A 12829-nucleotide genomic window follows, 5' to 3' on the forward strand; every position below is an offset into this window, starting at 1 on the left:
CCAGGTCTGCTGGGAACCGCTCTGGAAAAGGCCAGCTGGAGGCGATGGCGCAACCCTTTCTCGTTTTCACTTCCAGAGACCTTGTCGAGATGTTTTGTCATACCTTAAAACACAAATTATTCCCAAACCATACTTGGTCATTTATTATGTTGATCTTCTTGCTTATAATTTTTTTTTTCAGTGCCACAATCAGTTCCACGAACCAGGAGGTTTACAGAGACGCTTCTTAGTCACGTGATTTCAGCCGCCTCCTTTGGTTAAGAGAGTGTGAGTAGTTTTCTCTAGCTAGCTACATTTAATTTATAAGAAGCACTGCGGGTTCCTTTGGTAACCTGTGACCTACAATCTCTCCGCCCTCCATCCACGGAGGAGAGACTTAGTCACCACTTGGTGTTGCAATGGGTGTGAGTCACAGAGGGAAGAGAGAAGTAGAGAACTCTTCACACATGCAGGTCTCAGAGCTCCGCAGAAGCCCAGGCACCTTGGGATCAGCTTGACCCAGCTGCACTTCCTTCCCCTGGGCCACAGCAGGAAGGTGACAATCAAGAGCAGAGCGGAGCAAGTCAACCTCAGCTTTGGCACTCCGAGTCTTCATCAAGGTAACTGATCGTTTGTCCCTTCACTCATCAGCTCAACCTAAGCTGTCCTTGATTTTCTATGCTCCTATAGAATGAACCAAGTTGCCTTTCAGCTGAGGTCAACTGGGTTTCTTTAATGGAGTTTGAGAAAGATGGGAGCAGAGTCCATCTCATACAGAAATAATCTGTGTGACCCAGGAACCTGACTGAAACTCTCCTAGGACAGGACTCTGAATATCCTGTAGCATCCTGCAGTCACAACTCAATACCTCTCTGTCTCTCTCCCTCCCTCCCTTCATCCCTCCATTCCTATTTGGCACCTTCTGTGGCTTTGAGGACTAATGAGAAATTGGTGGGCACAGAGTTCCAAAAGTTGTGGACATCTTAAGAGTGTCTCGGGTGGCCCGATTAACTGCCGAGTGAGGACTAATCTGTTTCTCTATTTACTTTCCCAATATTATCAGTTTCTGTAAACACATGCAGATGAACACTAACCTAGAAGAGAAAAACAATGTTGGGAATGAAGAAAAGATATTTCTAAGGTGCACACTGATCCCTGGGTTCTGAGTTGTCAAAGAGGAAAAAAAATAAAACCCTGCTGTGATAGTTGCTGTACATTTTATGATAAAGTGACTTGCTATTTCAAAGGCTCACACACATGAGGGTTCTGGCAGGTGGGGGCAATAATTCTGTAAAGCCCTGCCACACTCTCAGCCCAAAGCTAGGGACTGGGTTTTATATATCTTAGTGTCACCTGGCACATCTTAATTGCTCTGAAATATCCTTGGCTAGATGAGAGATGATGTGAGACCAGAAAGTTCTTTCGTTATTGAGCTGGATATTTTCACATTTGAAAATGGTGTCCAATTTTTATAGACTAAATCTCAATACAAGGAAAACTTGTTACTTCATACATTGCAAGAGGGAGACTCTTATAACAAATGTCATATTCTCAATGGTTATAATTTTAAAACATTAACATTCTCTTCTGGAGCAAAGCTAACTGTGGTTGAAAGACAGTGAGAAATTTGAATATGCTCACTGGAATGATACACACATATACTCAATTCTGAACTTTCTTTGGGACCATAAATTATAATAACATACAGCACGCAATCCCTTCCAGCGAGTAGTTACTCTTTTGTGGCCATAGATTTAAGAGTGACTCCTAATGTGCCATTACTGTCAGAAGGCATAGAGACAAAACAATAAACCCAAAGGTACTTGGGGAGTTTAATACTCATGAGCAAAGGTGCACTGGTAAATTGCTTTAATTTAAGAGTGTTTTCCTTAGACATGAACGGGTTTGTCCCTCTGGTGAGGCAGGACGGCCCCCTGGTCTGGAGCTATAGAGGAAGCACAAGTGGGTACTTCTCCCACCACACACTGGGCGTGGAGCTGTGCCCTCCTGCAGGGACTCTGGTGGAAAGTTACTAAGGAAACTCCTCTTCTTCCTGTTGTGGGAGGGAACTCACCATTCCAGGATGCTGAATACTGTCTCACCTTGGCTAAAGTCATCATCATGATCAATATGGTTTTCACCAGATTCACCACAGAATAATTGCCGTTTACTGCAAACATATTTTGTGTTGGAATCCTTGGCTCCATTTTTTAATCCATCTCAGAGTTTTCAGGTGTCCAACTTTAATCTTCCTCTTCAAGTGCATCTCCTTACCCATATGTCCTTGTTTGTATCACCAGGTTCTCGTGTCCCATTTCCTTAAAGCAAAGTACACCAGGCATCTCTGAAAGGCCACATAAAGGTTTAAAAAAAAAATTTTTTTTTTACTTCAGTAAAAAGGCAAAATATCAAGAATAAGTTCGGGGTTGGTGAGATGGCTCAGCGGACAAGAGCACTGACTGCTCTTCCGAAGGTCCTGGGTTCAAATCCTAGCAACCACATGGTGACTCACAACCACCCGTAATGAGATCAGACGCCCTCTTCTGGTGTGTCTGAAGACAGCTACAGTGTTCTTATTTATAATAATAAATAAATATTCTTTTAAAAAAAGTGTAAGTTCTGAGTATTAAACCAAGTATGCAATATAAACACACATGTTCCAGGGTGTTCATTATTAAGAACACTTGCATTCCATAAGAAAACTCAGAAGATATTTCAGACAGACATCACCACTAAATGTTTTCTATTTGATTCATCTTGGTACAACAACTCTGTTGTTGATCCAGAGACTGAAACAAATTGAAGGTCAATAGAGATTTAATAAACTCCCAGTGTTTTCTGAAAGAGAATCTTCCATGGAGTTACATGGACAGAAAATGAGTTGATCTTGGAGGAACCATTTAGAAAGAGCTCTACCATCTAAGAAAGACTTTGAACATTAGTGTTTATTTTTGTCTTGTTGCCTGTTTCCTACCAGTGGAGGGAGGCAACTAATAGAACTAAAATCAACAGGGTTTATTTCAAGCTTCTCACTAGGAAACCTAGGAAGAGAACCCAGAAAGGATAAGTGGGAACCGCTGTGGAGCACAGCATTTTCTGACAGCTGCTTACAGGTGGTTTGACTCTAACTTCTACACAGCAAATGAAGGCGATAATCAGCCTCCTTTCATGGCTCCTTCTGAATCTCTGTTGTAGGACAGAGTACTTCTGATAAAATGTTTTCATTCCCCCTAGCAACCAATGTCATTGTGAAATGTGATGGTTTGTATATGCTTGGCCCAGGGAGTGGCACTATTTGGGGGTGTAGCCTTGTTGGAGTAGGTGTGTCACTGTGGGTGTAGGCTTTAATGCCCTAGTCCTAGCTTCCTGGAAGTCAGTCTTCCACTAACAGCTTTCAGATGAAGATGTAGAACTTCCAGCTCCTCTTGCACCTGCCTAGGTGCTACCATGCTCCCACCTTAATGATAATGGACTGAATCTCTGAACCTATAAGCCAGCCCCAATGAAATGCTGTCCTATATAAGACTTGCCTTGGTCATGTTATCTGTTCACAGCCTAAGACAGATGTGATCTTCTCTGCACAGCTCTTCCATGTTCTCTTTCACAGTTTAAGCTGCCAAGGAGAAAGTCAGTTCAAAACATCGTGTAGCAAATGTTCTAATTTGTGATATTTGACCCAATTCCCCAAATATCACCATGATTAAACAAGATGCATATTATGAGATTTCTGAGACAGGATCCTGAACTTTTCATGACCTAAATTGGAAGTAAGGACACTGCATTACTGTCCTGGTCACTCTCGCCCTTTGTCCTAGAGTTCAGAGATCTCAGGGGTCCAGCCAAGGGTCTTCAGAGTGATGTAATGGTAGAGCGAATCATAGCTTCCTCTACTCCTTCTGCCCTGCCTATTGCTCTTCCATTGAAGGCCAAGCATCACACACAACACCGTGGTGGTAGAGAAGTAGGCACAGAGCCTAGATGCGAAAGCCCAGTGAGAATGCAGGCAGCATGGGTGGAATCAGATGGGTCTGTCCCAAAGTCACCCAAAATCATAGCTGGTACCTTGAACCAATTAGCCTGCCTTTCTGAATCCATTTCCTATAAAGAGAGATTTATTTGTTTTAGGTGTTTGAAACAGGAGCTCACTGAGTTGTCCAGGCTGGTCTTTCTCTCTCCTCTATTTCCACCTCTATCCTCTGTTTTTCCTCTATCTTCACCAAGTGCTGAGATTACAGACTTGGGTTACCACACCCAGAAAAAAAAAAGAAAAAAAATTTATCATGAAGTTTAAGACCCAGATAATCCATCATTAATATCTATAGGTCCAGGCAAGTGCCTAGACCATGGTTTCTTAAGTTTCTCCCACTTGCCCAAGAAACACAGATTTATATAGTTCCAACTATATAGTTCTATAAAACAGGCATACAAAGCAAACATTTACTGACAAATCATAAATAAATTTATTTTGAAACAATTTTCTTGGATACACATAATTTTATAAATTATTGACAATGAAAACAAGTTTACATACTGAAGAAAGATGTGCTTGGTTATTTAAAAAAATAAAAAACTAAACCTTAGCTAATTATTTGATACTACAGGCCATAGCATCTTCAACATTTTTCCAAGGTGATTAACATTTTGATTGTTAATACTGAGAATATCATTGGCATAAATATATGGTACAAAGTGGTCAAACTTGCTCAAGGCCATTTCAAAATTGTTGAAAATTTTTTCCTAACCCCAAGCCCGAAATTCATTTAATTATTTTTTTTTGAATGAAGCTCAAGTCAACAACTTAAACAGCAGATTTTTAAATTAAGGATATGCTTACTTTATTTTCATGTGTATATGTGTTTTCCCTGAATGTATACATAAATGTCCTTGGGAGACAGAAGGTGCCAGATCATCTGGAAGTAGAATATCACTACATGAGAACTGGGGACCCAACCCAAGTGCTGTACAATAGCAGCAAGTGCTTTTAACCATGGAGCCACCTCTCTGTCCTTCCAACAGTAATTGTTATAATCAAATGCTCCATCACAATACAATTCAAAGACATCCCAGTGTGGTACTTACATGAGGAAGAATAACTATAAGAAAATATTAAGCCCTTTCTTTCTGTAATTTAACTATTACATTCTAAAAAGAAAGAAAGAAACCTCCTATCCTACATATGCTGAAATACTGCGTATCTTCACCTACAAGAGCCTCACTGTTGTTTTCTTTTTAATCCCACATTCAGCTACCTGACCCTATAGCCACAGTTCAATTTGTACCTGACTTAATGAACCAGAAATCTGAGGACTATGAGTTCCCTGGGAGCATTTGCAGAATTCTAGAGGTTCAGTTTGCTACCAAGTACAAGCTGTCATAGCCCCAGCTCAGCCAAGATCCAGGCCTTATTAGCACTCAATGCTGTGCATGTTAATGTGGTCATTTCTAAATCCACAAATGATGTTATATATAACTTGATCTATTGGATACCCTCTATCCTTATAGTGAGAAAAGTAGATTTTTTTTTTTACATTGCAAAAGTTAGCGCTTGCCAAAATGGGATATGAGCAATTATTTTTTATTGATTGATTGATTGATTGATTGACATGAGCAATTTTATAAGCAGCAAACCTCTTTGTTAGTGCCATAAAAATTATAAATGTTCATCAAGGAAACATCACTAAGACAGTAATGACTGAGGTTCTGAGCACAGTGACATTCTGGACCCTCAGGAGAGGAACCTCTATGACAGCAGTTCTCAAGGAGAAACAATTTTGTCCCCTAAGGGACATTTAGTACTGTTTGGAGACATCTTTATCAGAAGTGTTCCTGACATCTAGTGTGTAGAGGCCAAGGATGCTCCTGAGCATGCTGTAATTCACTAGTCAGACTTCACATCATTAATTATGGAATTCAAAATATCAAAAGGGCTGTCATTGGAAAGCCCATGCTTACGTCGATAGCATCCAAGAAACAGACAGAGCATCCTTTTCAGCGAGGAAGGTGTAACAGACATTAAGCCATGCTGGTTTACCAGGTGCTCTCTAATGAAAACATCCTATCCCTGAGCTGCCACTGGGCAAGGCTCAGAGAGGGTACATAAACTACTTTGAGTTTTCTGAGGGCTGAACTCCCAAAAACAGCTTTAGTGCTTGGAGCCAAAGGATTGGCACTCTTTAGTATACATATTGTTGTGAGGCAAATTGAAAAACACAGCTGATAAACAACTAAGCAACTGAGGTCAAGGCCATACTGCTAAATCGCCTGGCACCCAGGAACTGCAGAGATGTGACCAGAGCTCATTGAAGAGTGGTTGGGGCATCTGTGTTAGCTGTGGTTATTCATTTACTTCTCAGGAGAGGTGACTGTCAATCCCTTTCTATAAGCAGGTCATGGCCCTGAGAGCCCTGACCTGGGATTGTTGTTCACGGATGATTCTTGGCTAAAGTACTACTAGGGGTCAAAGATCCATGGTGGTTTGCAGGTGACCTAGTCCAGTGACCTAGAATAATACAGGATGCAGAGACTAAAAGAAGAACTAACATTTATAGACAATAGTAAGGATGAGCCTCACAAATCAATGATCCTCAGGTTCAAGCAACTGGATGGGACACTAAACTCGGAGATGGCCATCAACCCAGAGGGGTGCTCAGTGACAGTATAGAGGGTGCATTCTTAACGACTAAGAAGTCCTCTGTTTCTCATCACCAGGGAAAACTGCATTTGTTTAGAGAGGAGGTTATGTGGGAAGTGGAAAAGATGAAGCAGAGAGAGAGACAGAGACAGAGACAGAGAGACAGAGAGAGAGGGAGAGAGAGGGAGAGACAAAGAGGGAGAGAGGGAGAGAGGGAGGGGGTTACTTAGCTTTGAGTTTTTGTTTCCTCCAGTGGTTATAAAGATAGGCTTTCTAGAGGACTGAAGACAGGCAGCCCAGGTCAATCCAAAACCCTGGAATTATGTTTTGTCCATAGAGTCCAAAGGAGTTCAATAAAGTCCTTAGTGTGAAGGGAGGTTTCATTTTTCTTTCCCCAGTTTTTACTTTGTATTTTTTTTTTTTTTGAGATGCAGTCATTCAACAATCATTTATACAGGGGATCCTGACTCCAGAGCCCTCTCACACATGGTGACTCTACCGCCCTCTTACACATGGGCTTCCGAGTCTATAGATTTCCAATGTATAAAATGACACAGTGTTTGCATATGACCTGTGCATCTTTGGGCATAAATTAAATCAATTCTAAACCATTTGAGATGCCTAATATGAACATTGTGTACATAGTAACACTGTTATGCAGGGGAGAACAACAATGAAAAGGTGTGTGTGTGTTCAGTGGAGATTCAGTTTACAAAACTACTCAAACCTGCAGTCGGTTGAGTCTGTGGGCATGATTTCACACTTAAAGAAAAACTAAAAGAATGGTAAGGTCTAGAGTCTCTAAACATTAGATTTTACCACATTTTTACTCTCATTCTTCTTTATATATACTTAGGAGTTTTTGTTTATATATACATATATTATTTTCTAAATTTTGCATTTCATTTTATATTGAATTTTTGATCATTTGTCCCTTTTTGGGTTTTTTTGGTTTTTTTTTAATTTTTTTGTTTTTGTTTTTGTTTTTTGTTTGTTTTTTGTTTGTTTGTTTGAGACAAAGTCTTACTATGTAGCTTTGGCTGGCCTAGAATTTTCTATGTACACCAGGCTGGCCTCAAAGCCACATAGAGCTGTTTGTGTCTGACTCCTGAGTATTAGCATTAAAGACCTGTATCCCAATGCCCAGCTTGAACAGCTTGAAAGCAAGTTAAAGATATCATGCCCCTTAATCTTTAAATACCTCAGTATAAATTATCAAAAAGCCTATCATTTTCTACCATATGATTTTAAAAGTAAAATTTATCAAGTTTACAGATTTATTTTTTTTACCAAATTTCACTAGCTGATGTAATAAATGTTATTTCTGAGAAGAGGAAACATGTGTAGCACTCTGTGATCATGTGCTGCATTTCAGTGTCTTGTCTCTTTAGTGTCTTTGGTCCTTTTATTTTTTCCTTTGTGGCTGGTATTTTTGAAGAGCACAGGGCTCACATTCTGTAGAATTGGAAGTAGTTTTCCACGCATGTTGAGTTGGAGTTTGAACAGCACCCTCTGCTCAGTCCTTTCCAGTGTGTCTACCAGGAAGCACACCATGCTGGTTTGCTCCATGACTAAGAATACCACTTTCTAACATTTTGTTAAAGTGATCGCTCAGATTTCTTCACTGTGAAATCACTATCATTCTCTTTTTTAATTAATAATTGTCTTTGTGGGACAGTCTTTGCGATTCCATACCATCATTCTAGCATCCATTGATAATTCCTGCCTGAAACAATTGTTACTATGTCACTGCTAATACTGATTTTCTAACTGCATCCTTCTTTGACGCATATTAGTTGGCATGGCTTCCCTTTCCTTATATAGTCCCTTATTGACATTAATCAAAATGATTATGTTCACATCATAGTCAACAACCTACAGATCCATTATGGCATGATTTGCTTTGATGCTTAAATCACATCATACTTGACGAGTAAAGACCCTTCCAATTGGCTCTTATGCATTCTTCAGCCCTTTTTTTCTTTGTATCATAATACACTTCATGATCATTTTATACTTCCCTAGACAAATTTTATCCTCCTGTTAACTTCTCCGATGACTATAAGATTGAGAAAATGGGCTCTGGGTTCTTGGTCTGTTCATCATTCTTAGGTTTTCCTTATACTTTATCAGGTAGATTTAAGTAGATAGTTGTTCGTGTATTTATACATCTATTTACACATATTCCAAACCATCAGTTGATGGTCTTCTCTCTCTCTCTTTCATTCAGTTACACAGAGTCCAGGTCATCATCCCCTCCCCTCAAGTCTTTTCAGCTCTTCTCTTTGACAGTGCGAGACCTGACATCTGTCAGCCATATGCCACTCATTTCCTCAGTCATGTAATTTGAAGTTTGAGGATTGTCTGTTGTCTGGTTATGGTGAAGACATGAACTTCATGTGCTTTCACATGTTCTTCTTGAAATACATATATTCAGGGATAAAGTACTCTAAGAAATTTTGATTTACATGGCTGTCATACCGACTGTCTAAAACAAGTAAATACTTTTCAATGCATGAATTAAAATACATAGACTTTTAAAGGAAGCCTGATATGATGACATACACCAAAGATATTTAAAACATTGTCTTTCACTAGTACGTTAATGATACCACAATAGCAAGAATGATAATTATGTCTTTAATCCCCCTCATACAGAAGGCAGAGACAGGCAGATCTCTCTGAGTTCAAGGCCAGCCTGATCTATGTAGAAAGTTTTAGCAGCCAGAGCTACATAATGGGATCCTGTCTCAACAAAAAAGAAGAGGACACACACCATATTTTATAATAATAACAACAACAATATAGCATAAAAATACTGTGGCTGTAATTGATAACAGTCTTGGGTACTACAAATACTGAACTTTGTTGCTGGTGTCATAACTGAAGATGTGTTAAGTTTTAGTAACAAATTAGAAAAAGTATCTAGATTCTCTTCCCTAGGTGAATTAGTCCTTGAATTCTATACATAGAATTCTCCAAGTTGTATAGAAACCCTGAGGGGCTTTTATTGACATAAAAGCCCTCCGTCCATCCTAATTCAAGACTCCTGTGTCTAGTAACTCACATCATCACAGGAAGAGCACCCATCTTCCTCATGGCCCCCAGCCTCCCAATCCCCCTGAGAATATGAATATATATGTATATATGTATATATGTGTGTGTGTGTACACATATACATCCGAGCATACACACGCATGCACATGCATACAAAGAGAGAGTCAGAAAGAGAGAGAGGAAGAGAGAGAGAAGGCACGAGGGGAGATGAGGAAAGGACAACTGCTTAAGATGTCACAGGTTGTTCTGGTTCGAGGGCTTTCAGCCTAGCCTCTCCACAGCCTTGGCAAGGTACTGGGTTGACTCTAGGAGCATAGCTCGGACATTGCTCAGGTCACCTACCATAGAGTTCAGGGTTTCCAGTTCTCTCACATCAGAAGGCATGGTGCTCCAGGACACAATGAGCTTGGATTCACCTTATATCTTTGAACCTGTTTTATCTTCTGTAACTGGAAAATAATATGCTCTCCAGGGGGCTAGACAGAAACCCCATGAAACTGTATGGAAATCACCAGGGAGAGGCCTTTTCCAAGGCGGGTGGCAATCTGACAATTTACTCCTCTCAGTTCTGCCCTGGCAAAGCTGAAAGTTAGACAAGTTACAGTCTCTCTTGTAGGGACATTACAATCCACAAGTGTTTTGCATTTTTTCAAATAATTTCTTTGGAACTTTGATTTACAATGAAATTAGACATCTCAATATTCAGTAACTCTCAAGGGTAGAGTTAAACAAAACACTATAACTAATTGGATTTGCAAATATGGAATGTCATTAAAATCTCTAAATATGTAATTTCATGAGTGCCTTTTGCTTCTCCTCATAATTAGACACCTTAAATTACTATGTATTCGAGAAGCGGAAGCCCTGTTCCATGGACATTTATGTGCAACAAATCAATTCCTACACAAAAATAAAGTTTGGGAAAACTAAATCAAATTAATAAGTAATTTAGAAACTGATTTTCTTTTTTTTAATTGATTTAAATTTTACTACATTATGATGAGAAAAGATACATGATTTCAATTTACCTGAATTTGTTAACATTTAAAAACATATTTTAAGTAAACAGAACTAAATCACATTCTTGTTTCCCTTTTGTACCCCAACTCTTCCCAGAGACCCCCCCTTCAAAACCTACAATACCTTTTTTGTCATATTCTCTAAAATTTATAAAATATTATAACAATAAAAATGAGTATTATAAAAGTTGTTTGATATAAAATAACAATCAATTTAACACTCTTATGTAGATGCTTGTCTATAGCAATACTGACAATACGTATGTTTTTCTCAATATAAATTTTAAATAACTCCAAACATATTAATTGTAAATTTTAAAATAATACATCATTTTTAGTATTTTTTAAATGAACATAAACATACAAAGTCTTTTTGTTTGTTTGTTTTGTATTTAGTAGAGCTTAAAATCTTGGCTCTTAGGGTAGTACAAACCCAAAATAAGAACAATTTTTAGACATTGGATTTCATTGTAATGAGGCTGTACTTCAATGACCCTCACATCACCAAAGGATTTTACCTTCATTGTATCTAAGCTGAGAGTTGACAGTTCTGATGTGCTAAGGAATGAATTGTAGGTACCATTTTTGGATACAGATTTCCTGCTATGGTCAGAGCTATTTGATTGAGTGATTGTCTTTATTCTCAGCCCACAGAAAACAGGTTACATTCATTTAAGAAATGGTGTAGGTATTAAGATGGTCTATCCATAAAGTCATTCACCAACTGTTTCAATGAACAATGAAACAGTTCAATGAATGGTTCTGCTTGGAGGGTGGCACAGACATTAGGTGAGGGTAAGAATTTGGTTCATTGGCTGTGATAATTTGGAAAAGCACTCATCTCCGAGAAAGAGTAACTTATAAAGTCCTCTTCTTCAAACTTGATACAAGAGTTACAAATATCAAGCAAAGTATTCAGTCTCACTCTTTCTTGTTTTCTTCAAGCCACCTCCCAAGTTAATTGTCTATGTTTCTTTTGGCTGTATAAATACTTCTGAAATATGTAAGCTGTTCTGAAAACCATAGTATAGTGTAAACACATGAAATAAACAATACTACTAATAGAGAGGCTGAGATAGGAGAAGCATGATTTCAAGATCATTATGTCAGCAAGACACTGTCATGTACAAACAAGCAGAAACTGTATAAGGATTGTACAATATTGGACCTATTTCTCCAATTACTAAATTAGAGAGACCACTGGATAACAGTCAACAAATTTCTAATTCCTCACATTTTTGGATTTCAATCGATTAGGATATGTTTGTAATGTTAATTTTCATATTAAGATATTAAGAAAAAGTAATAGTTACTTCCTGTTGTTTTTGTTATAAGAGGTGAAATTAGGTTTATGTGGGTTTGTTGAAAGATTACTTTCTTGCTTCTTCTAGGGTGTAATTTTGCTCCTTATGTTAGTGTTTTCCATCTATTATCCTTTGTAGGGCTGGATTTGTAGAAAGATATTGTGTAAATTTGGTTTTGTGATGGAATATCTTGTTTTCTCCATCTATGGTAATTGAGAGTTTTGCTGGGTATAGCAGCCTGGGCTGGCATTTGTGTTCTTGTAGGGCCTGTATGACATCTGCCCAGGATCTTCTAGCTTTCATAGTCTCTGGTGTGAAGTCTGGTGTAATTCTGATAGGCCTGCCTTTATAAGTTACTTGACCTTTTCCCCTTACTGCTTTTAAAATTCTTTGTTTAGTACATTTGGTGTTTTGATTATTATGTGATGGGAGGAATTTCTTTTCTGGACCAGGTTATTTGGAGTTCTATAGGCTTCTTGTATGTTCATGGGCATCTCTTTCTTTAGGTTAGGGAAGTTTTCTTCTATAATTTTGATGAAGATATTTACTGGTCCTTTAAGTTGGAGGTCTTCACTCTCTTCTATACCTATCATCCTTAGGTTTGGTCTTCTCATTGTGTCCTGGATTTCCTGGATGTTTTGGGTTAGGAGCTTTTTGCTTTTTGCATTTTTTTTGACTGTTGTGTCAATGTTTTTTGTGGTGTCTTCAGCCCCTGAGATTCTCTCTTCTATCTCTTGTATTCTATTGGTGATGCTTTCATCTACAACTCCTGATTTCTTTCCCAAGTTTTCTATCTCCAGGCTTCTCTCTCTTTCTGATTTCTTTATTGTTTCTATTTC

The 12829-nt window shown here is 38.6% G+C and overlaps 1 protein-coding gene across 1 annotated transcript in view; it reads left to right on the top strand.

Moving 5' to 3' along the window:
• Positions 1-422: 422 nt before the first annotated feature.
• Positions 423-12829, top strand: part of Dhrs9 (dehydrogenase/reductase 9) — a 26290-nt gene continuing 13883 nt past the window's right edge. The window contains exon 1 of the mRNA XM_031373387.1: positions 423-599. The gene's annotated coding sequence lies outside the window, so the exon portion shown is untranslated. The remainder of the gene's footprint in view (positions 600-12829) is intronic.

This window comes from Mastomys coucha, unplaced genomic scaffold (genome assembly GCF_008632895.1).
Source record: "Mastomys coucha isolate ucsf_1 unplaced genomic scaffold, UCSF_Mcou_1 pScaffold15, whole genome shotgun sequence".
In the NCBI taxonomy this organism is placed as follows: Eukaryota; Metazoa; Chordata; class Mammalia; order Rodentia; family Muridae; genus Mastomys; species Mastomys coucha.